Source organism: Phocoena sinus, chromosome 3 (genome assembly GCF_008692025.1).
Source record: "Phocoena sinus isolate mPhoSin1 chromosome 3, mPhoSin1.pri, whole genome shotgun sequence".
In the NCBI taxonomy this organism is placed as follows: Eukaryota; Metazoa; Chordata; class Mammalia; order Artiodactyla; family Phocoenidae; genus Phocoena; species Phocoena sinus.
The window spans coordinates 45,719,481-45,745,170 of NC_045765.1; the positions used below are offsets into that span (position 1 = coordinate 45,719,481).

Below are 25,690 nucleotides of genomic sequence, written 5' to 3' on the forward strand. Positions count from 1 at the left end.
TTTGGCTGCGTTGGGTCTTAGTTGCTGCACGCAGTCTCTTCCCTAGTTGCGGCGAGCAGGGCTACTCTTGTGGTGCGCGGGCTTTTAAGGGCGCCTGAGGGAAGGCCATTTTCTAGAGATTTGCAGTCCATAGACTGTTGTCAGATCTTGGGTTTGAAACTTGTGATATTGACTAAGCCTTTGACTTAGGGGTTGCCCTGTTTTCATGCTCTCTCTCCCCAAACATCCATTCTCAGGGGGGCAAGCTAACCCCTCAGAACAGGCACTAAGATGGAGAGTGGTTGGAGGGGCAAGCGGCCCGTGTGCCCAGGTGCTGCCTATATAGGAACAAAGGGTGCTGGTAGCCACAAATTGGCAAGTCCTGGTGCTTTCCTTCATCTCCCGTGAACGCCCAGGTTTTCCAGGTGCAGCCAGCATTGCAGCATCACGATGACCTGAGTCTCTGATAAGACTGCTGCTTGGTGTGCGGCCCCAACCACAAAGGCTGGGAAGAAGCGGCAGGCGTTTGGTGAAGGTGGTTGTCCCAGCCTCTTGTGGGGTTTTGCTGGCCAAGAAGTAAACTATCTTGAGTGCTGCAGCGGAGGAAACCCAGTCAGCCAGCTGCAGAGCCCAGCTTCACTAAGTGCTTGTTTTTCTTCGAGGAACGGCTCCTGGCTGTGCTACCGTCAGCTCTGTGCCGTGCACTGCGGTTATCAACTTTCCTCAGATCAAGAGTAGCAGGTACGTCTGACCTCCGCTGGTTTTTCTAAGTTATTTTGCCAAGTAAGAATTTGTAGAAGAGATGTAAAATTATGGTTCAAGGAAGGACCCTCACTAAAACCTGTTCTCCACGGTGGATTTTAAGGTGTATTCTTTTTGTTTTGTATTTTGTTTTTATTTTCCTGCGGTACGCGGGCCTCTCACTCTTGTGGCCGCTCCCGTTGCGGGGCACAGGCTCCGGACGCGCAGGCTCAGCGGCCATGGCTCACGGGCCCAGCCGCTCGGCGGGAATGTGGGATCTTCCCCAACCGGGGTACGAACCCGTGTCCCCTGCATCGGCAGGCGGACTCTCAACCACTGCGCCACCCGGGAAGCCCTAAGATGGATTCTTAACCACGACGCCACCAGGCGAGCCCTACACAGCCTTTCTTAGAAGGCAGTTTAACAGTGCCTCACATTTTACTGGACCCACCCTTGGACCCAAAAATCCGGAATGGATCCCGCTCAGATGATGGCACACACGCACAATCATTTAGGTGTTTGGAAGTGCACCGCAGCATTGTTTACAGTGGGGAAAAATCAAGTAACTAAAGTGTTCATACAGTAGGGGAATTGTGAAAAAGTTATGGTACATTTCTCTTATGAATACAATTTAAAAACTGAGGTAAATCTCTATGTATCGACGTGGAAAGACTTCTAAGATGTGTGATTAAGTGATAAACCCGAAGCCCCACAGTGCAATAAATAGCACCTACTACTGCTTTTTAAAACCACACAAGGGCTTCCCTGGTGGCACAGTGGTTGAGAGTCCGCCTTCCGATGCAGGGGATGCGGGTCCGTGCCTCAGTCTGGGAAGATCCCACATGCCGCGGAGCAGCTGGGCCCGTGAGCCATGGCCGCTGAGCCTGCGCATCCGGAGCCTGTGCTCCGCAACCGGAGAGGCCACAACAGTGAGAGGCCCGCGTACCGGAAAAAAAAAAAACAAAAACCACACAATATGGCTGAGTGGATGGATGAATGGATCCATGGATGAGCATATAGCTGTGTGGACAAAGGTCAGGAAGGGTAGAGCATATACAGGATTCGTACCAGTGGCTGTTGCTGGGAAAGGGGCTGTGGTTGGGAGCAGGGTTTGTGGGGGGGACTTCCATTCGGGGGGAGAACAGATCCCTCTGTATGTATGACTATCTTGCAGTACGCACTGTGGGGCAACAGGACCATAGCGTGCTGCTGGGAAGGGATTCCTGGCACCGCTGCTCTCTGCCTGGGTTCTGTACCTGCCAGTGGCCAGCTAGCTGCTCTGCTAGTGGCCTTTGCTGTTCATTTCTTTCTAAATGCCCTTTCTTTTTTCTTCCCTGCCTCTGCCTGGCAAAACCCAACCCTCCCCAGGCTTGGCACTTATCCCAGATCAATACATTACTAGTTAGCTTCCGTTCTATAGCATTCAAACAAAACCCCACAAATCTACAATAATAATAAACAACATTTATTTCTCTCTCATCTACACCTTGTGCGGCTGATCTTGTTGGACTCAGTAGTGTTCACTCATGCATCTACATGGCGACTGGGGATTCTGCCCCAGGCTGGGCTTAGCAGAGGTACCTTAGCTGGTGCAGCTCCGCCTCACATGTTTCTCATCCTCGCCTTAGGACCAACAGGCCAGCTCCGTGATGCTAGAAGCATCTTCTTGTGTCTCTGCAGAGATTTGTCCATTTTATCTAACTTGTTGAAGTGATGTACCTAGAGCGTTTTATAGTATTCCCTTTTTATCCTTTTAGTGTCTGTACACTAAAACGGTGATGTTGGTGATGATGTCCACTCTGATTCCTGACATTTGTAACTTGTGTCTTTCTTGTTTTGTTTTTCTTGAATATTTTATTCTTTTTTTTTTTTTCAATGAAACAGCTTTTGACTTTACGGATTATTCTCTGACATTTTCTGGATTTCATTCATTTCTGCTGTTATCCTCTTTCCTCCCTTATAGTTGCTATGGGTTTAATTTGTTCTTTTCTGGTTTCTTAAGGTAGAACTCACACCATTAGACAATGTTTTTAATTGAATGAAAAAATAATCAATTTCCCTTGGGATTTCTTCTTTGACTCCTGGGTTGTTTATTAGACTGTTGTTCAATTTCCATATGTTCGGATTTCCCAGTTGTCCTGTTAATGATTGCAAGTTTAATTCTGTTATGGTACATGAAATACTTTGTATGATTTAGATATTTAAAGTCTTTATGCTTTTAAAAATTTTAATGTTTTTTCATATACATGAGTATATGGTACATCTTGGTGACTGCTCCATGTGTCCTTGGGAAGAATGTGTATTCTCTTGTTGTTAAGAAGAGTATTCTCTAAATATCAATTAGGTCAAGTCGGTTTGTACTTTTGTTCAGGTGTTTTATATTCTTAATTTCTCTGTACTTGTACCATATGTTCCAGAGAGATGTGTCACCAGAGATTTGTCTATCTGTTCTTTCAGTTCTCAGTTTTGTTTCATGTATTTAGAAGCTCTTTTCTAAGGTGCACATACATTGGGGATGGTTGTATTCTTGGATAATTGACTTCTTTGTCATTATGTAATATTCTTCACTATCCATAGAGATATTCCTTGTTCTGATGTCTGCTCTGAGATTAATACAACACTCTAGCTGTTTTTTGATTACAGTTTCCATGGAATATCTTTTTCCATCCTTATACTTTTATCCTACCTATGTCTTTATATTTAAAGTGGTTTCTTTTTTTTGTTATTGAGGTATGGTTGATTTACAATGTTGTGTTAGTTTCAGGTGTAAAGCAAAGTGATTCATATATATATATAATTTAGATTCCTTTCCATTATAAGTTATTACAAGATATTGAATGCAATTCCCTGTGCTATAATGTAGGTCCTTGTTGTTTATATATTTTATATATAGTAGTGTGTAGCTGTTAATCCCAAACTCCTAATTTATCCCACCTTCCCCTTTGGTACCATAAGTTTGTTATGTCTGAGAATCTGTTCCTCTTTTGTAAATAAGTTCATTTGTATAATTTTTAGATTTCACATACAAGTGATATATGATATTGTCTTTCTCTGTGTGACTTACGTCACTTAGTATGATAATCAGTAGGTCATGTTGCTGCAAATGGCATTCATTCTTTTTTATGGCTGAGTGATATTACATCATATATATATATATATGCCACATATTCTTTATCCATTCCTCTGTCGATGGACACTTAGATAGCTTCCATGACTTGGCTGTTGTGAACAGTCCTGCTATGAACATTGGGGTAAATGGATCTTTTTGAATTAGAGTTGTCGTCTTTTCCAGTTTTATGCCCTGGAGTGGGATTGCTGTATCATATGGTAGCTCTATTTTTCGTTTTTTAGGGAACTTCCATACTGTTCTCCATAGTGGCTGCACCAGTTTACATTGTAAAGGGGGTTTCTTGTAGAAAGCAAATATTCGGTTTTGCTTTTTTATCCAGCATGACAATGTCCTTTAACTGGTGTAGAGCTGACCCGTGAACACTGGGTGTTCATCCACATATTGCTTATCGTCATCCCTCTGTATCCAACGTTCCCCCTCATCCGGGGGGTCAACCAAGGCAAGGCCCTCAAATCTGTCTCCTTGGCAGCCAACCTCATAATAAAGCTCTTCCTTCTCTCAAAGGCCAGTCTCATAATCCTGGCTTTTATGCGCGTTGGGTAGCGAGCCCTTGCTCAGTAACAGTTTTGGACTCCATGAAGGGACTCAGTCTTGTGACAGCCTGCCCGAAGCACTGTGGCCCCTGGCGGAGTGTGGGCCCTCACCGCAGACCCTGAGTGGCCACCTAGACCAAATTCCTGTAGAGGGTCAGCTGTCGAGTTCCTGCTTCCCCGCTGTGGCCCTCCAGGCCCCTCAGTGCTCCTTTCACTTTTGAGAGAAGAAACAGCTCCTAAATCAGATGTCTTTGGGGGTGACTAAGCTTGTTAAAATGCACCAGTGCTTATATTGTTGAATAATCTCATCAGGATTGTGGGTGAGAGTCCCACCTTAAGAGAGACACTCTAAAAGGTTGTAGCCACTGAGGTACCAAAGGATCAATCAGGTTAGAATCCCAATCCCTGAGTTAGAGCCCCATGCCTTTTTGTTTGCCTATATATGACTGTTTCCTTTGTTAGGATTGGCTGATAGGGGTTGGTTCCTGGATGACTATAGCAAAACTTTCTGGAACCAGGATTAAAGGGGTTGGGCGGGGGCGGTCCTCAGACCCAGGAGGTAAAAGCCATCGCTCCCTGACTAGAGAGCTTGCCTTACAGAGCTGTTGGGAGTTTTCACCTGTGCCTAATATAATTACCTGGCGGTATTGATAAAGGTGTGTATTCTTAAACCAGCCCAGATTACCTTGTTGGGGCGAGAGGGTAAAGGGGAAATGAGGGAGCGTGAAGCAGGAAAATCTCGACCCCAGAAGAACGTCACCCGTGTCTGGATTAAAAGAATTTCATATAGTTGGACGTTTTCGGTTTTCCTCACTGAGAGTTTTAACCCTCTTTTGCATGAGCCAAACTAGCAGGGAATTAGCATTGAAATGCCTTTCAGTGTGTGTGTGTGTGTGTGTGTCTGAAAGTTTGCCGGAGGAACAAGCATTGGTGGTGATGCTAAAGGCCACCTGCTATATGGAGGTCTTGGGTGGAATGTATTCTACCTGGAAATTTCCCAGGCGCTGAGCTTCTCTTTGATTTCTGCTGAGAAGGTAAAATGTTTCGATCATCTACCTGGAAGATTAAACCCCAACATGCCCACAAAGGAAGTCAGGGCTTGGGTATTTCAACCTGTATACTCTTGAATTCGTCTCTCAAATTCAGCTCTGAGTCTCAGTCAGCCTCCTCACTTTGGTTTCTTCAAGGTGATACTGTCATTTCCTTCACCTGCCTCGCCATGAGCTAACTTTATCCAGGTGGTGCATGAGACAGAGCCTGGGCTCTCCCAGGCCCCTCTGCAATAGGCATCCCTGTCCTTAGCACTCGGGTAGAAACTCTTAGGAGCCTCTGAGCACCGTGGCTGCAGTCTCGGAACTGCCAGGACAGATTTCTTGGCAGACAGGCAGCACGCGTGACTTTTAGGCTAGAGTGCTTGGCAACCATCTTTAATGGAAACCTTTTCAGTGTTCCCTAAGGGAAGCTTCAAATCCAAGCTGTTCATCTTTGAGACTCTCCATTCTCCTTTGTGGCTTCTCCAGGGAATCCTGTTTTTTTCTTTTTAAGTGAATGGTATTATTATTATTATTTTTTTGGCTGCGTTGGGTCTTAGTTGCTGCACGCAGTCTCTTCCCTAGTTGCGGCGAGCAGGGCTACTCTTGTGGTGCGCGGGCTTTTAAGGGCGCCTGAGGGAAGGCCATTTTCTAGAGATTTGCAGTCCATAGACTGTTGTCAGATCTTGGGTTTGAAACTTGTGATATTGACTAAGCCTTTGACTTAGGGGTTGCCCTGTTTTCATGCTCTCTCTCCCCAAACATCCATTCTCAGGGGGGCAAGCTAACCCCTCAGAACAGGCACTAAGATGGAGAGTGGTTGGAGGGGCAAGCGGCCCGTGTGCCCAGGTGCTGCCTATATAGGAACAAAGGGTGCTGGTAGCCACAAATTGGCAAGTCCTGGTGCTTTCCTTCATCTCCCGTGAACGCCCAGGTTTTCCAGGTGCAGCCAGCATTGCAGCATCACGAGGACCTGAGTCTCTGATAAGACTGCTGCTTGGTGTGCGGCCCCAACCACAAAGGCTGGGAAGAAGCGGCAGGCGTTTGGTGAAGGTGGTTGTCCCAGCCTCTTGTGGGGTTTTGCTGGCCAAGAAGTAAACTATCTTGAGTGCTGCAGCGGAGGAAACCCAGTCAGCCAGCTGCAGAGCCCAGCTTCACTAAGTGCTTGTTTTTCTTCGAGGAACGGCTCCTGGCTGTGCTACCGTCAGCTCTGTGCCGTGCACTGCGGTTATCAACTTTCCTCAGATCAAGAGTAGCAGGTACGTCTGACCTCCGCTGGTTTTTCTAAGTTATTTTGCCAAGTAAGAATTTGTAGAAGAGATGTAAAATTATGGTTCAAGGAAGGACCCTCACTAAAACCTGTTCTCCACGGTGGATTTTAAGGTGTATTCTTTTTGTTTTGTATTTTGTTTTTATTTTCCTGCGGTACGCGGGCCTCTCACTCTTGTGGCCGCTCCCGTTGCGGGGCACAGGCTCCGGACGCGCAGGCTCAGCGGCCATGGCTCACGGGCCCAGCCGCTCGGCGGGAATGTGGGATCTTCCCCAACCGGGGTACGAACCCGTGTCCCCTGCATCGGCAGGCGGACTCTCAACCACTGCGCCACCCGGGAAGCCCTAAGATGGATTCTTAACCACGACGCCACCAGGCGAGCCCTACACAGCCTTTCTTGGAAGGCAGTTTAACAGTGCCTCACATTTTACTGGACCCACCCTTGGACCCAAAAATCCGGAATGGATCCCGCTCAGATGATGGCACACACGCACAATCATTTAGGTGTTTGGAAGTGCACCGCAGCATTGTTTACAGTGGGGAAAAATCAAGTAACTAAAGTGTTCATACAGTAGGGGAATTGTGAAAAAGTTATGGTACATTTCTCTTATGAATACAATTTAAAAACTGAGGTAAATCTCTATGTATCGATGTGGAAACACTTCTAAGATGTGTGATTAAGTGATAAACCCGAAGCCCCACAGTGCAATAAATAGCATGTACTACTGCTTTTTAAAACCACACAAGGGCTTCCCTGGTGACGCAGTGGTTGAGAGTCCGCCTTCCAATGCAGGGGATGCGGGTCCGTGCCTCAGTCTGGGAAGATCCCACATGCCGCGGAGCAGCTGGGCCCGTGAGCCATGGCCGCTGAGCCTGCGCGTCTGGAGTCTGTGCTCCGCAACCGGAGAGGCCACAACAGTGAGAGGGCCGCGTACCGCAAAAAAAAAAAACCACACAATATGGCTGAGTGGATGGATGAATGGATCCATGGATGAGCATATAGCTGTGTGGACAAAGGTCAGGAAGGGTAGAGCATATACAGGATTCGTACCAGTGGCTGTTGCTGGGAAAGGGGCTGTGGTTGGGAGCAGGGTTTGTGGGGGGGACTTCCATCCGGGGGGAGAACAGATCCCTCTGTATGTATGACTATCTTGCAGTACACACTGTGGGGCAACAGGACCATAGCGTGCTGCTGGGAAGGGATTCCTGGCACCGCTGCTCTCTGCCTGGGTTCTGTACCTGCCAGTGGCCAGCTAGCTGCTCTGCTAGTGGCCTTTGCTGTTCATTTCTTTCTAAATGCCCTTTCTTTTTTCTTCCCTGCCTCTGCCTGGCAAAACCCAACCCTCCCCAAGCTTGGCACTTATCCCAGATCAATACATTACTAGTTAGCTTCCGTTCTATAGCATTCAAACAAAACCCCACAAATCTACAATAATAATAAATAACATTTATTTCTCTCTCATCTACACCTTGTGCGGCTGATCTTGTTGGACTCAGTAGGGTTGACTCATGCATCTACATGGCGACTGGGGATTCTGCTCCAGGCTGTGCTCAGCAGAGGTACCTTAGCTGGTGCAGCTCCGCCTCACATGTTTCTCATCCTCGCCTTAGGACCAACAGGCCAGCTCCGTGATGCTAGAAGCATCTTCTTGTGTCTCTGCAGAGATTTGTCCATTTTATCTAACTTGTTGAAGTGATGTACCTAGAGCGTTTTATAGTATTCCCTTTTTATCCTTTTAGTGTCTGTACACTAAAACGGTGATGTTGGTGATGATGTCCACTCTGATTCCTGACATTTGTAACTTGTGTCTTTCTTGTTTTGTTTTTCTTGAATATTCTTTTTTTTTTTTTCAATGAAACGACTTTTGGCTTTACGGATTATTCTCTGACATTTTCTGAATTTCATTCATTTCTGCTGTTATCCTCTTTCCTCCCTTATAGTTGCTATGGGTTTAATTTGTTCTTTTCTGGTTTCTTAAGGTAGAACTCACACCATTAGACAATGTTTTTAATTGAATGAAAAAATAATCAATTTCCCTTGGGATTTCTTCTTTGACTCCTGGGTTGTTTATTAGACTGTTGTTCAATTTCCATATGTTCGGATTTCCCAGTTGTTGTCCTGTTAATGATTGCAAGTTTAATTCTGTTATGGTACATGAAATACTTTGTATGATTTAGATATTTAAAGTCTTTATGCTTTTAAAAATTTTAATGTTTTTTCATATACATGAGTATATGGTACATCTTGGTGACTGCTCCATGTGTCCTTGGGAAGAATGTGTATTCTCTTGTTGTTAAGAATATTCTCTAAATATCAATTAGGTCAAGTCCGTTTGTACTTTAGTTCAGGTGTTTTATATTCTTAATTTCTCTGTACTTGTACCATCTGTTCCAGAGAGAGATGTGTCACCAGAGATTTGTCTATCTGTTCTTTCAGTTCTCAGTTTTGTTTCATGTATTTAGAAGCTCTCTTCTAAGGTGCACATACATTGGGGATAGTTGTATTTTGGATAATTGACTTCTTTGTCATTATGTAATATTCTTGATGATTTCCTAGAAATATTCCTTGTTCTGATGTCTGCTCTGTCTGAGATTAATACAGCACTCTAGCTGTTTTTTTGTTTTTTGATTACAGTTTCCATGGAATATCTTTTTCCATCCTTTTAATTTTATCCTACCTATGTCTTTATATTTAAAGTGGGTTTTTTCATTGTTATTGAGGTTTAGTTGATTTACAATGTTGTAGTTTCAGGTGTAAAGCAAAGTGATTCAGATATATAATTTAGATTCATTATAAGTTATTACAAGATATTGAATGTAGTTCCCTGTGCTATAAAGTAGGTCCTTGTTGTTTATATATTTTATATATAGTAGTGTGTAGCTGTTAACCCCAATCTCCTAATTTATACCCCCATTCCTCTTTGGTAACCGTAAGTTTGTTATGTCTGAGAATCTGTTCCTCTTTTGTAAATAAGTTCATTTGTATAATTTTTAGATTTCACATACAAGTGATATATTGTCTTTCTCTGTGTGACTTACATCACTGAATATGATAATCTGTAGGTCATGTTGCTGCAGGTGGCATTAGTTCATTCTTTTTTATGGCTGAGTGATATTCCACTATATGTGTTTATATATATATATTTATTTATGCCACATCTTTTTTTTTAACATGATATCACTTGTGGAATCCGAAAAATAGCACAAATGGATTAATTTACAAAACAGAAAGAGTCTCACAGACATAGAGACCAAATTTATGGTCACAGAAGCGGGGGAAGAGATAAATTAGGAGTATGAGATTAACAGAGGCACACTGCCATATATAAAATAAACAACAAGGATTTACTGTTACAGCACCGGGAACTATATTCAATATCTTACAATAAACTATAAGAAAAGAATTGAAAAAAAGAATATATGTGTTTAAACAAATTACTTTGCTGAGTACCTGAAACTAACACAATACTGTAAATCAATTATACTTTAATGAAAAAATGAAAATTTTCACTAGAGTACGGACGATGGGGTGACAGGGAGAGGTGGGGCTGAAGAGAGCAAAGGGTCTGGGTCACAGAGGGTCTATATGGTGAGACTTGTATATTCTGATCATCTCCTGCTAACAGTGGGATCTGCAGAAGTGGGACACAGGGGGCCTGGGGTTCAATCAGCTCTAATACCAACCAGCAGCAGGTTCATCACTTCTGTTCTCATCTTCTCAGTTACCATATTGGTATGATCAAGCTGACCCATCTCCTAGCAGCAAAGGCAGGAACTAGAGCAACCCAGGGCCCCACAGGGCTAAGATGCTGAGGACAAAGCTTGCTGTTCTGCTCTCTCAAGAATTGTCACCTAAACGTCCCTCCCCGAAAGAAGACGCTGAGCTCTCCCTTCCAGGCTAATGTGTTTTTAGAAAGTTAAGTTCTCCAGGTGTTGCCCATTTCAGATGGGTCCAGGACATGTTGGAAATTGAGAGGCCCTTAGCCTCTTGCAAACAGGCTGGGAGAGTCTTAGGTCAAAGCCCAAAGGAGAAGGCTGTGAGATTGTTCATTGGCATCCAGGAGAGATGAAGCTTGTTCCAATAATTCTCTCTGCTCTTCACTCCAGGCTCTGCCAGAATGCAGGACTGTTGGAAAGTGGGAATCCTGACAGGTTCTGGGAAACAAGAGGAGGCTATGCCACATCTTCTTTATCCATTCCTCTGTCGATGGACACTTAGATCGCTTCCATGACTTGCTTGTTGTGAATAGTGCTGCTATGAACATTGGGGCACATGTATCTTTTTGATTATTAGAAATAAAGATGAAATTAGAGTTTTCGTCTTTTCCAGTTATATCCCCCTGGAGTGGGATTGCTGGATCATATGGTAGCTCTATTTTTAGTTTTTTAGGGAACCTCCATACTGTTCTCCATACTGGCTGCACCAAATTACACTCTAAAGTGGGTTTCTTGTAGAAAGGAAATATTGGTTTTGCTTTTTTATCCAGCATGACAATGTCCTTTAACTGGTGTAGAGCTGACCCGTGAACACTGGGTGTTCATCCACCTATTGTTTATCGTCATCCCTCTGTATCCAAGGTTCCTCCTCATCCTGGGGGTCAACCAAGGCAAGGCCCTCAAATCTGGCCAGTCTCATAATCTTGGCTTTTCTGCACATTGGGTAGCGAGCCCTTGCTCAGTAACAGTTTTGGACTCCATGAAGGGACTCAGTCTTGTGACAGCCTGCCCGAGGCACTGTAGCCCCTGGCGGAGTGTGGGCTCTCACCGCAGACCCTGAGTGGCCACCTAGACCAAATTCCTGTAGAGGGTCAGCTGTCGAGTTCCTGCTTCCCCGCTGTGGCCCTCCAGGCCCCTCAGTGCTCCTTTCACTTTTGAGAGAAGAAACAGCTCCTAAATCAGATGTCTTTGAGGGTGAGTAACCTTGTTAAAATGCACCAGTGCCTATATTGTTGAATAATCTCATCAGGATTGTGGGTGAGAGTCCCACCTTAAGAGAGACACTCTAAAAGGTTGTAGCCACTGAGGTACCAAAGGATCAATCAGGTTAGAATCCCAATCCCTGAGTTAGAGCCCCATGCCTTTTGTTTGCCTATGTCTGAGTGTTTCCTTTGTTAGGATTCGCTAATAGGCGTTGGACCTTGGATGAGTATAGCAAAACTTTCTGGAACTAGCATTAATGGGGGGATGTGGGGTCCTCTGACCCAAGAGGTAAACGCCATCGCTCCCTGACTAGAGAGCTTGCCTTACAGAGTTGTCGGGAGCTTTCACCTCTGCCTAATGTAATTACCTGGTGGTATTGATAAAGGTGGGTATTCTTAATGAAACCAGCCCAGATTACCTTGTTGGGGTGAGACGGTAAAGGGGAAATGAGGGAGCGTGAAGCAGGTAAGTCTCCACCCCCATAAGAATGTCACCCGTGTCTGGGTTAAAGGAACTTCATACAATTGGACATTTTGGGTTTCCCTCACTGAGAGTTTTAACCCTCTTTTGCATGAGCCAAACTAGCAGGGAGTTAGCATTGAAATGCTTTTCAGTGTGTGTGTGTGTGTGTGTGTGTGTGTGTATGAAAGTTTGCTGGAGGAACAAGCATTGGTGGTGACGCTAAAGGCCACATGCTATATGGAGGTCTTGGGCGGAATGTATTCTACCTGGAAATTTCCCAGGTGCTGAGCTGTGCTTCTCTTTGATTTCTGCTGGGGAGGTAAAATGTTTCGATCATCTACGTGGAAGGTTATACCCCAACATGCCCACAAAGGAAGTCAGGGCTTGGGTGTTTCAACCTGTATACTCCTGAATTCGTCTCTCAAATTCAGCTCTGAGTCTCAGTCAGCCTCCTCACTTTGGTTTCTTCAAGGTGATCCTGTCATTTCTTTCACCTGCCTCCCCATAAGGTAAGTTTATCCAGGTGGTGCGTGAGACAGAGCCTGGGCTCTCCCAGGCCCCTCTGCAATAGACACGCCTGTCCTCAGCAGTCGGCTGGGGGGGGGGGGAACTCTTAGGAGCCTCTGACCACCGTGGCTGCAGTCTCAGAACTGCCAGGACAGATTTCTTGGCAGACAGGCAGCACGCGTGATGTTTAGGCTACAGTGCTTGGCAACCACCTTTAATGGAAACCTTTTCAGTATTCCCTGAGGGAAGCTTCAAATCCAAGCTGGTCATCTTTGATACTTTCCATTCTCCTTTGTCGATTCTCCAGGGAATTCTTTTTTTAATTTTTAAGTCAATGGTATTTTTTTTTTTTTTTCTGTGGCTGCTTTGGGTCTTGGTTGCTGCGCGTGGGCTTTTCTCTAGTTGTGGCGAGCGGGGCTACTCTTCCTTGTAGTGCGTGGGCATTTATGAGTGCCTGAGGGAAGGCATTTTCTAGAGATTTGCAGTCCATAGACTGTTCTCAGCTCTTGGGTTTGAAACCTGGGATATTGACTAAGACTTTGACTTAGGGGTTCCTTGTTTTCGTCCTCTCTCTCCCCAGACATCCATTCTCGGGTGGGGGCAGCTAACCCCTCAGAACAGGCACTAAGATGGAGAGTGGTTGGAGGGGCAAGCGGCCCGTGTGCCCAGGTGCTGCCTATATAGGAACAAAGGGTGCTGGTAGCCACAAATTGGCAAGTCCTGGTGCTTTCCTTCATCTCCCGTGAACGCCCAGGTTTTCCAGGTGCAGCCAGCATTGCAGCATCACGAGGACCTGAGTCTCTGATAAGACTGCTGCTTGGTGTGCGGCCCCAACCACAAAGGCTGGGAAGAAGCGGCAGGCGTTTGGTGAAGGTGGTTGTCCCAGCCTCTTGTGGGGTTTTGCTGGCCAAGAAGTAAACTATCTTGAGTGCTGCAGCGGAGGAAACCCAGTCAGCCAGCTGCAGAGCCCAGCTTCACTAAGTGCTTGTTTTTCTTCGAGGAACGGCTCCTGGCTGTGCTACCGTCAGCTCTGTGCCGTGCACTGCGGTTATCAACTTTCCTCAGATCAAGAGTAGCAGGTACGTCTGACCTCCACTGGTTTTTCTGTTATTTTGTAAGGTACGAATTTGTGGAAGAGATGTAAATTTATAGTTCAATTGAGGACCCTCAGTAAAACCTCTTTTGCCTCTCTCAGAGCCAAATGATTTTTATTTATTACATCTGTCTCCTCCTTGGGTACTCTCGCTCTTCCCTGTACTCAGTTCAGCCCAGGGGCCGCTCTGCCTCAGGCCAGGCAATATCTGTTGAGTTAAGTTCCCACAGGTCTAAAGGACTAGGATCAACCAAGGGGATTTTTATGTGTGTCCTCCTCCGTTTCTACCTCTGGTTTATATAATTGGGGGAAAAAAACATATTGCGCAGCTCACACCAGAGGGCAGACAGCAGAAGCAAGAACTACAGTTCTGCAGCCTGTGGAATGAAAACCACATTCACAGAAAGACAAAACGAAAAGGCAGATGACTGTGTACCACATGAAGGAACAAGAGAAAACCCCAGAAAAACAACTAAATGAAGTGGAGATAGGCAACCTTCCAGAAAAAGAATTCAGAATAATGATAGTGAAGATGATCCAAGATCCCAGAAAAAGAATGGAGGCAATGATAGGGAAGATGCAAGCAATGTTTAACAAAGACCTAGAAGAATTAAAGAACAAACAGAGATGAACAATACAATAACTGAAATGAAAAGTACACTGGAAGGAATCAATAGCAGAATAACTGAGGCAGAAGAACAGATAAGTGACCTAGAAGACAGAATGCTGGAATTCACAGCTATGGAACTGATTAAAGAGAAAAGAATGAAAAGAATTGAAGACAGTCTGAGAGACCTCTGGGAAAACATTAAACACAACAACATTCACATTATAGGGGTCCCAGAAGGAGAAGAGAGAGAGAAAGGATCCGAGAAAATATTTGAAGAGATTATAGTCCAAAACTTCCCTAACATGGGAAAGAAAATGGCCACCCAAGTCTAGGAAGAACAGAGAGTCCCAGGCAGAATAAACCCAAGGAGGAACATGCTGAGACACATAGTAATCAGTGAAAAAAATTAAAGACAAAGAAAAATTATTGTAAGCAATAAGGGAAAAATGACAAATAACATACAAGGGAACTCCCATAAGGTTAACAGCTGATTTCTCTGCAGAAACTCTACAAGCCAGAAGGGAGTGGCGTGATAATATTTCAAGTGATGAAAGGGAAAAACCTACAACCAAGATTGCTCTACAACCAAGATTGCTCTACCCGGTAAGGATCTCATTCAGATTTGATGGAGAAATCAAAAGCTTTACAGACAAGGAAAAGCTAAGAGAATTCAGCACCACCAAACCAGCTCTACAACAAATGCTAAAGGAACTTCTCTAAGTGGGAAACATGAGAAGAAAAGGATCTACAAAAACAAACTCATAACAATTAAGAAAATGGTAATAGGAACATACATGTTAATAATTACCTTAAATGTGAATGGATTAAATGCTCCAACCAAAAGACAGGCTCACCGAATGGATACAAAACAAGACCGATACATATGCTGTCTATAAAAGACTCACTTCAGACCTAGGGACATAGTCAGACTGAAAGTGAGGGGATGGAAAAAGATATTCCATGCAAATGGAAATCAAAAGAAAGCTGGAGGACTTCCCTGGTGGCACAGTGGTTGGGAGTTCTCCTGCCGATGCAGGGGACATGGGTTCGTGCCCCGGTTCAGGAGGATCCGCATGCCATGCAGCGGCTGGGCCCATGAGCCATGGCTGCTGGGCATGCGTGTCCGGAGCCTGTGCTCCGCAACGGGAGAGGCCACAGCAGTGAGAGGCCCGCGTACCACAAAAAAAAAAAAAAAAAAAAAGCTGGAGTAGCAATACTCATATCAGATAAAATAGACTTTAAAATAAAGAATATTACAAGAGACAGGAAGGACACTACATAATCAAGTGATCAATCCAAGAAGAAGGTATAACAATTATAGATATATATGCACCCAACATAGGAGCACCTAACTACATAAGGCAACTGCTAATAGCTGCTAATAAAGAGGAAATCGACAGTAACACAATAATAGTGGGGGACTTTAACACCTCACTTACACCAATGGACAGATCATCCAGATAGAAAATAAGGAAACACAAGCTTTAAATGACACAATAGACCAGATAGATTTAATTAATATTTATAGGTCATTCCATCTAATAACAGCAGATTACACTTTCTTCTCAAGTGCACATGGAACATTCTCCAGGATAGATGGCATCTTGGGTCACAAATCAAGCCTCAGTAAATTTAAGAAAATTGAAATCATATCAAGCATCTTTTCTGACCACAATGCTATGAGATTAGAAATCAGTTACAGGGAAAAAAACACAGACACACGAAGGCTAAACAATACGTTACTAAATAACCAAGAGATCACTGGAGAAATCAAAGAGGAAATTAAAAAATAGCTAGAGACAAATTACAATGAAAACACGATCCAAAACCTATGGGAGTTGTGGCTGGTTAGGTCAGTTGGTTAGAGCATGGTGCTAATAATGCCAAGGTCGCGGGTTCGATCCCCGTACGGGCTATGGGTGCTTTTACTTCTTACCACCCAAGGTGGTTACACGTCTCTAGCTGAGACTTGGAAGGCACAGGTTACTTAAAGAAAAAAAAAAAAATCAACATGTCAAAACCTATGGGATGCATCAAAAGCTGTTCTAAGAGGGAAGTTTGTAGCAATACAGTCCTAACTCAAGAAACAAAAATCTCAAATCAACAATCTAACCTTACACTTAAAGCAACTACAGAAAGAAGAACAAAACCCAAAGTTAGTAGAAGGAAAGAAATCATAAAGATCAGAGCAGAAATAAATGAAATAGAAACAAAAGAATAACAAAGATCAATAAAACTAAAAGCTAGTTCTTTGAGAAGATAAACACAATTGATAAACCTTTAGCCAGACTCATGAAGAAAAACAGGGAGAAGACTCAAATCAATAAAGTCAGAAGTGAAAAAGGAGAAGTTACAACAGACACCGCAGAAATACCAAGCATCCTAAGAGACTACTACAAGCAACCCTATGCTGATAAAATGGACAACCTGGAAGATATGGACAAATTCTTAGAAAGGTATAACCTTCCACGACTGAACCTGGAAGAAACAGAAAATATGAGCAGACCAATCACAAGTAATGAAATTGAAACTGTGATTAAAAATCTTCCAACAAACAAAAGTCCAGGACCAGATGGCTTCACAGGTGAATTCTATCAAACATTTAGAGAAGAGCTAACACCCATCCTTCTCAAACTCTTCCAAAAAATTGCAGAGGGAGGAACACTCCCAAACTCGTTCTACGAGGCCACCATCACCCTGATACCAAAACCAGACAAAGATACTACAAAAAAAGAAAATTACAGACCAATATTACTGATGAATATAGATGCAAAAATCCTCAACAAAATACTAGCAAACAGAATCCAACAACACATTAAAAGGATCATACACCATGATCAAGTGGGGTTTATCCCAGAGATGCAAGGATTCTTCAATATACACAAATCAATCAATGTGATACACAATATTAACAAATTGAATAAAAACTGTATGATTGGGCTTCCCTGGTGGCGCAGTGGTTGAGAGTCCACCTGCTGATGCAGGGGACATGGGATCGTGCCCCAGCCCGGGAAGATCCCACATGCTGCGGAGCGGCTGGGCCCGCCTGTGAGCCATGGCCGCTGAGCCTGCGCGTCCGGAGCCTGTGCTCCGCAATGGGAGAGGCCACAGCAGTGAGAGGCCCATGTACCACCAAAAAAAAACCAATCAAAAAATGGACAGAAGACCTAAAGAGACATTTCTCCGAAGAAGACATGCAGATGGCCAAGAAACACATGATAAGCTGCTCAATATCACTAATTACTAGAGAAATGCAAATCAAAAGCACAATGAAGCATCACCTCACACCAGGTACAATGGGCATCAGCAGAAAATCTACAAACAACAAATGCTGGAGGTGTGGAGAAAAGGGAACCCTCCTGCACTGTTGGTAGGAATGTAAATTGATACAGCCATTATGGAGAACAGTATGGAGGTTCCTCAAAAATCTAAAAATAGAATTATCATATGACCCAGCAATCCCACTACTGGGCATATACCCAGAGAAAACCATAATTCAAAAAGACACATGCACCCCAATGTTTGTTGCAGCACTATTTACTATAGCCAGGTCATGGAAGCAACCTAAATGCCCATCAACAGACGAATGGATAAAGAAGATGTGGTACATATATACGATGGAATATCACTCAGCCACAAAAAGGAACGAAACTGGGTCATTTGCAGAGACGTGGATGGATCTAGAGACTGTCATAGTGAAGTAAGTCAGAAAGAGAAAAACAAATATCACATATTAACGCATATATGTGGAACCTAGGAAAATGGTACAGATGAACTGGTTTGCAGGGCAGAAATAGAGACACAGATGTGGAGAACAAATGTATGGACACCAAGGGGTGAAAGTGTGTGTGTGGGGATGAATTGGGAGATTGGAATTGACATGTATACACTAATATGTGTAAAATAGATAACTAATAAGAACCTGCTGTATAAAATTTAAAATTTAAAAATTTAGAAAACAAAACAAAACACAGCTCTCTGTATATGCCTGAATGCCTTATTCCCTTGTTGGGAGGAGATCTACAAACAGAATTAAATGACTTTCTCACCAGAAAAAGTAGGCCTTAGAGAACTCCCAGATCAGGCGTACGCCCTGCAAACTGTGCAGGAGACAAGCCTCAACCAGAAGGTCCTGAACAAATTCTACAAAAGGTTAAGAGTGGATGTTTGGGCTGATGGGAGGCAGGAAGTGCCAAGAGGGCTGACCCGATAGTGGTAAAATTCTGTCTAGATGCCAAGGCTCCAAATGTAAAGCAATACCCTTTAAAGAGGCATGTGAGGGAAGATACAAAGTCTCTGATAACCACCTTTCTTAAGTGCCAATTAAAGTGACCTTGTCAGATACAAAACAACTGGTACTGGAAAGTATTGTTTTGTACGGGATTTGCGAGTCACTAACCAAGTTGTAGATATGTACATCTGGTAGTACCAAATCCTTACAGTTTGCGTACAACTTTATTTGGAGACTTGCTGGTTTACAGTTCTGGACTTAAAAGATGCCTGTTACTGCATATCCCTAAGTCCTGAGTCCCAGGAACTGTTTGCCTTTGAATGGGACAATCCAGAGATAATATATAACAACTGTATTGTTGGATGGTACTCCGACGGGATTTAAGAATGCCTTCACCATCTTCAGGGAAGTCTTATCCAAGGACTTAAGTGATCTCCCATTAAATGAGGGAGTCTTACTGTGATATACTGATTACTAATAAAAATAAGGGAGCCTCAGACCAAAATACAATCCTCACTTTAAAGCTGCTGGCAGACCGGGGATATAAAGCCTCTAAGGGAAAAATGCAAATCTCTCAACCAACTGTAAAATACCTAGGATTTGAGTTATCAGAAAGACGGGAGATTTTCGGCTTGGAGGGGACCAAGGTGCAACTTATTCAGTCTTCCCGAATCCAGGTTCATCTGACCCCAGCTGCCTCCACCCTGCCGCCTAAGTTGGACCCCAACGATACCAAAGTTGTATACCCGAGATGTGTCAGTGGGGAAGTTTGTGACACATCTGCCCTGGCCCCCAAGATCTGCCCTGGATCTATCTGCAAAAAAAGGTTGGTGAGGACATCGCCAAGGCAACTGGTGATTGGAAGGGTCTGAGGAGCACAGTGAAACACCATTCAGAACAGACAGACCCAGATGGACGTGGTACCTTCTGCCTCTGCCCTGATCATCAAAGCCCTAAGGGAACCACCAAGAGACAGAAAAAAGCAGAAAACCATTAAGCACAGTGAAAACATCACTTTTGATTGTCAACATTGCCTGATAGATGCATCATCGATCTTTAGCTAGAGAACTCTCTGGAACCATTAAAGATATCCTGGGCCAGTCTGTGGGCTGCCATGTTGATGGCTGCCACCTTCACGACATCATAGATGACATCAACAGTGATGTGGTGGAATGCCCAGCTAGTTAAGAACTGCAAGGAAAAATAATTTAATAATGGGATATTTGATAACCATTTAAAAAAAATTTACTACTGGACCATTAGCTAGGGTGACAGTACCCACCATCAGAAGGCAATGGCGAGGATTCTCAGGAATGGCTAGGTTTTGTCCTATTTGGATCCCTAACTTTGGTCTCATGGCCAATTCCTATGTTAGGTTCTCAAAGGAAATGACAGCCATTAAGCTGGACTGTGGAATGCCAAATGGAGTTCTATCCCATACAAATAATCAACAAAGTCTATTCTAGCAGATTTGACTGATCAGCCTTTAGAAAATTGGGATATGGAGACGTTCATGGACAGGAGCAGCTTCATGGACCAGGGACTCCGAAAGGCTGGGCATGCAATAGTAACTCATCAGGAAGTCCTAGAAGCAGAAGCCCTCCTCCAGGAATGCCTGCCCACAAGGCAGAGCTCAAAGCCCTCACGAGAGCCCCGCACCTTGGAGCAAAGAAAAAGGTAACCATTTATACCAGTTCTATGCTTTCTCTGTTATACATGAACATGCGGCCATATGGAAAGAGAGAAGTGTACTATTTCAGGAAGGAAAGAAATTAAACATGCAGAGGAGATAATGGCCTTATGAGATTCTGTTATAATGCCAGAAGAAGTAGCCAAAGTATATTGCCCAGGCCACTGAAAGACATAGTTACATAACTAAAGAAAGTAATTTGGGGCTTTCCTGGTGGCACAATGGTTAAGAGTCCGCCTGCTAAGGCAGGGGACACAGGTTCGAGCCCTGGTCTGGGAAGATCCCGCATGCTGCGCAGCAACTAAGCCCATGCGCCACGGCTTATATCTGCACTCTAGAGCCCGCCAGCCACAACTGCTGAAGCCCAGGCACCTAGAGCCCATGCTCTGCAATAAGAGAAGCCACTGCAATGAGAAGCCCGCGCACCACAACAAAGTAACCCCCGCCTGCCGCATCTAGAGAAAGCCCGCACGCACCAATGAAAACCCAATGCAGCCAAAAATAAATACTTATTAAAAAAAAAAAAGTAATTTGGCTGATCAGGCCACAAAACAGGTGGCCCGAACCAAAAGCCCAGATCCCAAGGCCCTAGCACTCATTCTGAGTGTGGACCTATCCCTTTTAAGCCTTGGTATTTGGAAATGGATCTAGAGAGTGCAGACGAATGGGGATTTCATGCCGACCCTTAAGACTTAGATGGTGATCAGTACCAAACAACCAAAGAAGGCTGGATTGACAGTGAACAGGGACTAGTGCTTATTCCTGAGCATTTAATGGAAAGGAACCCATTATGGGAGGGACTCAGCCTATGACTAGTTACAAAAGCCTGTTGATCCACAAATGCAAAGGACTATCTAAAAGGTAATATAAAATTGCCTGATCTGTGCCAGAAACAATCCGTAAGCTGGGCCACACCCAGCAATAAATGGGGTGCAAACCCAAGGGCCAAAACCAGGAGATGACTGGTAAATACTGTTATGCCAAGAGCCATGGGACATAATATACACTTGCTGGTGTTTGTGGACACCTTCACAGGATGGGTCAAAGCTTTTCCAGGCTGGATAGAGAAGGCTTCCAAGAAAACAGTGGCCTTACTAAAAGCATTTTTCCCTCATTTTGGTTGTCTCTTTCAATTCAAAGTGACAACAGAGGAGCTTTCATAGCCACGGTAACTCAAGAGTGTCTGGGCCCCTCAGAACACAATGGAAGTTACATGCTTCATGGAGACCTCAGTCTGTGGGAAATACTGAAAAGATGAATCGTACCTACAAAAAGACAATCGCCAAAATGTCAAGAAACCAACTTAACTTGGGAAAAGGTCTCACCAGTTGCCCTGCTGAGGCTAAGAGTAGCCCTAGAAGCCCGGTCCAGCTGAGCCCTATGAAATGTTATATGGGAGACCCTTCCTTAAGACTAAGTGTTATTAGTCTTGAAAATGATCATATTGTAAAATAATTAGATACTATAAAACGTGTACAGTCTCTACGTGTTACTGTATCTGCTATACATAAAACGCTTCTAGGTGATGAATGTTTCCCACAGACATTGCCCTGCTCTGCATAAGCCGGGGGATTGGGTCCTCCTCAAGACTTGGAAAAATCAACACCCTGAGGACAACTGCAACCTAAGTGCAGTGGAGCCTGCGAAGTTCTGGTTACACATTCTTATCTTGTATTTTTAAAAAGGCCTCCCACACTCGCATGATGATTGCCCAAGACTTGAGAGTTCAAGGTGGGACTTGCAAATATTTCAATTTCATTCCTCTCATAAAAATCCACGCTCCTAATCAGCAGAGAACAGCTAGAGCAGCCCTCCCCCTATTTCCCTCAAGGCCGAGGAATGTACCAGAAAAAAGGGGGGGAATTGAAACAGCACCAAATTAAACTGGTTTGTGTCCTTAAATAGGTTGTTGATCAAACCTATTTAAGGAGCTGTTTTGCAGGCAGAGATGGGAACCCACGCCTACAGGGTAACGCTGAAACCAATAATAATTAGTCTGTGGAACTCAAAGAATAGAAAGGTTGCCACCAGAGTCCTTTACAAAGTACTAAGTCCTTCGGAAAATCTGGCTTCCAGCAGCACATGTAGCTTGTATGGACTGATTCAAGACTAGCCAATCACCTTCCAAGCTTGAAATTTCCCCAACCCCTTAAATTTTCCCCAGTCCTGGAAAGGAGAGAGAGGTTTGAGAGCCTTGCCTCCTGTCTCCTTACCAGTTGACTGTGCGATAAAACTCTTTGTTTCTCAGAAGCCAGTGCCATAGTATTGGTTTCTATTCATGTCTGGCACTGAGCCCTTGCTCGGTTACACCTAGGAGTGGAATTGCTGGGTCACATGGTAATTCTGTGTAACTTTTTGAGGAACTTATCAAATTGATTACAACAGCAGCAGCTCCACTTTAAACTCTCACGTGTTGTACAAGGGTTGCAGTTTTTCCACATCCTTTCCAACACTTGTTATTTTCTGACTTTTTAAAAAAAATTATGGCCAACCTTGTAGGTGTGAGGTAGTCCACACTGTAGTTTTGATTTGCATTGGCCTAATGACTAATGAAATTGAGCATCTTTTCATGTTCTTGTTGGTCATTTGTATATCTTCTTTAGAGAAATATCTATTCAACTTTTTTGCTCACTTTTAAATTGAGTTGTTGCCTTTGTTGAATTATAGGAGATAACTCTAGAATATATGGGTATATTCTAGATACTGAACACTTGTCTATATGGTTTGCAAATACTTTTTGCCATGTTGTCTTTTTATTCTCTTGTTGGTATTCTTTGCACCAAAATGTTTAATTTTGATGAAGTACAATTTATTTTTTTCTTTGGTTGCTTGTGCTTTTGGTGACATAGCTATGAAACCATTTTCAAGTCCAGGTCATGAATATCTACCCCCACGCATTCTTCTAAGAGTTTTATACTTTTAGCGTCTGTATTTAGGTCTTTGATCCATTTTGAGTTAATTTTTGTATATGGTATGAAGTAAGGGTTCGACTTCATTCTTTTGTATGTGGATATCCAGTTCTCTTCACACCATTTGCTGAAAAGACTGTTTTCTTCCTGTTGAAAGGTCTTGGCACCCTTGTTGAAAATCAATTGACCCTTGATGTGAAGGTTTATTTCTGAACTATCGAGTTTATTCTAAGAATAAATCTCTGTATCTGTTCTTAGTCCAATAACACACTGTTTTCATTTCTTTAGCCTTGTAGTAAGTTGTGAAATTCAGAAGTGGGACTCCAACTTGGTTTTTTTCCAAGATTGATTTGGCTATTTGGAATCTTTTGAAATTCCATGTGAATGTGGGAATCAGCTTTTCCATTTCTGCAATTAAGTCCATTGGGATTTTGAAAGGGATTTTGATCATTTTGGGGAGTACTGTCATCTTAACAACATTAAATCTTCCAATCTATGAATAAAAATCTTTCCATTTATTTAGTCTTCTTAATGTCTTTCAGCGTGTGTTGTGGTTTTCAGTATTTACGTCTTGCATCTCTTTGGTTACACTAGTTCCCAAGTATTTTACTCATTTTGATGGTATTTATTTCAAATAAAATCAGTTTTTAAATTTCTTTTTTGGGTTGTTCACTGCTGGCATAGAGAAATACACGTGAGTTCTGTGTGTTGATCTTGTATCCCGTAACTTTGCTGAATACATTTCTTAGCTCTAATAGATTTTTGAGGGGTTTTGTAGATTCTTTAGGATTTTTCTCAGTATAGGGTTCTGTCATCTGTGAATAGAGATAGTTTTACTTCTTGCTTTTAATTTGGATGCCTTTTATTTCTTTTTCTTCATGATTGCTCTGACTAGAACCTCCAGTACAATGTTGAATAGAAGTGGTGAGAGCCGCTGTCCTTGCCTTGTTCCTGATCTAAGGTGGTGAGGGTGGGGAGTGGGGGAGAGGAGCTTTCAGTCTTTTATCATTGAGTTAGCTGTGAATTTTTTATATATGCCCTTAATGCTGTTGAGGATGTTTGTTTTAATTCCTACTCTTTGGGACGTTTTATCATGAAAGCATGTTAGATTTTGTCAAAGACTGTTTCTGCATCAATGAGTTAATCACGTGAGATTCTGTTCTTGTTCTGTTGATGTGGTGTATTAGATTGATTTTCATGTGTTGAACATCTTTGCATTTCTGGGATAAATACCACTTGGTCATGGTGTATGGTCATGTTAATATGCTGTAAGATTTGGTTTGCTAGTATTTTGCTGAGTACGTTTGCATCTATGTTCTTAAGGGATACTGGTCTCTAGTTTTCTTGTGATGTCCTTATCTGTTGTTGGCATCAAGGTAATGCTGACCTCATAGAATGAATTGAGAGGTGTTCCCTCATCTTCTATTTTCTGAATGAGTTTGAGCAGGATTGGGGTCAATTCCTTAAATGTTTGGTACAATTCACCAGTGAAACTATCTGGTCCTGGGCTTTTCTTTCTTGGGAGGTTTCTGATGATTGATTCCATCTCTTTGCAAGTTAGAGGCCTGGTCAGAGTTTCAATTTCATCCTGACTCAGTTTGGGTTGGTATTCATGATTACTAAAGGTTCAAAACACTTTACTAAAGCACAAATGTATTTATAAAATGTATATATCTAAGTAGATAGAAATAATGTCCAGAAATAACAGGGCAAACATCTTCCTCTGATCTCAGGGATGGAGACAGGTTTTGCTGCGGTGGCCTAGGCCACCCCTCGGGGTCACCGTGACCTCCACCCCCCTGGGTAGCCACATCCCTTCTCCACCTAACACCCTCCACCAGGGAGGGGTCCTGCCAGCCCGGATCAGGGACTTTGTGAGAATTGCATGGAAGCTGAGCACCCTATCCTGAAGCCAGACACAAACTTCACCTACATCTTAGAGATTCTCAGCTTTCCTCAAGGCCATGCATGTGCTTTCGAGGGCAGTGGTCTCAGCCATAAGTAAGCAACAGAATCCCCTAGAGAGCCTGTTTCCTGTGCAGGCCTGTTTCCAGGCCTGGGGTGGCCCTGGAATCTGCATTTCAACAGGTATCCCTGTGATTCTGAGGTTGGGGCTCCTGGACTGTACTTGCAGGTACCCACCTCTGCAGGCTCCCATGAAGAACCCTGGGCCTATAGGATAAAGCCTAAGCTCCCAGCCACCAAAATGTTTAATTCTGATGAAGTTCCATTTATCTTTTTTTTTTTCCTTTGGTTGTTTGTGGGTTTTGGTGACAAAGGTATGAAACCATTTTCAAGCCCAGGTTATGAATATTTACCCCCGTGCTTTCTTGTAAGAGTTTTATACTTTTAGCCTTTGTATTTAGGTCTTTGATCCATTTTGAGTTCATTTTTGTATATGGTATGAAGTAAGGGTCCAACTTCATTCTTTTATGTGTGGATACGCAGTTCTCTTAACACCATCTGTTGAAAAGAATGTTTTCCCCATTGAATGGTCTTGGCATTCTTGTTGAAAAACAATTGCCCATAGATGTGAAGGTTTGTTTCTGAACACTCAAGTTTATTCTATTGATCTCTATGTATT

General features: G+C 43.4%; 1 non-coding gene and 1 pseudogene across 1 annotated transcript; both read left to right on the forward strand.

Moving 5' to 3' along the window:
• The first annotated feature begins 12,050 nt into the window (after positions 1-12,050).
• Positions 12,051-19,695, forward strand: LOC116751017 (annotated as a pseudogene).
• On the forward strand, positions 16,119-16,192 carry TRNAI-AAU. Its single transcript has one exon. It is a non-coding gene; the product is annotated as a tRNA-Ile (tRNA).
• Positions 19,696-25,690: the final 5,995 nt, after the last annotated feature.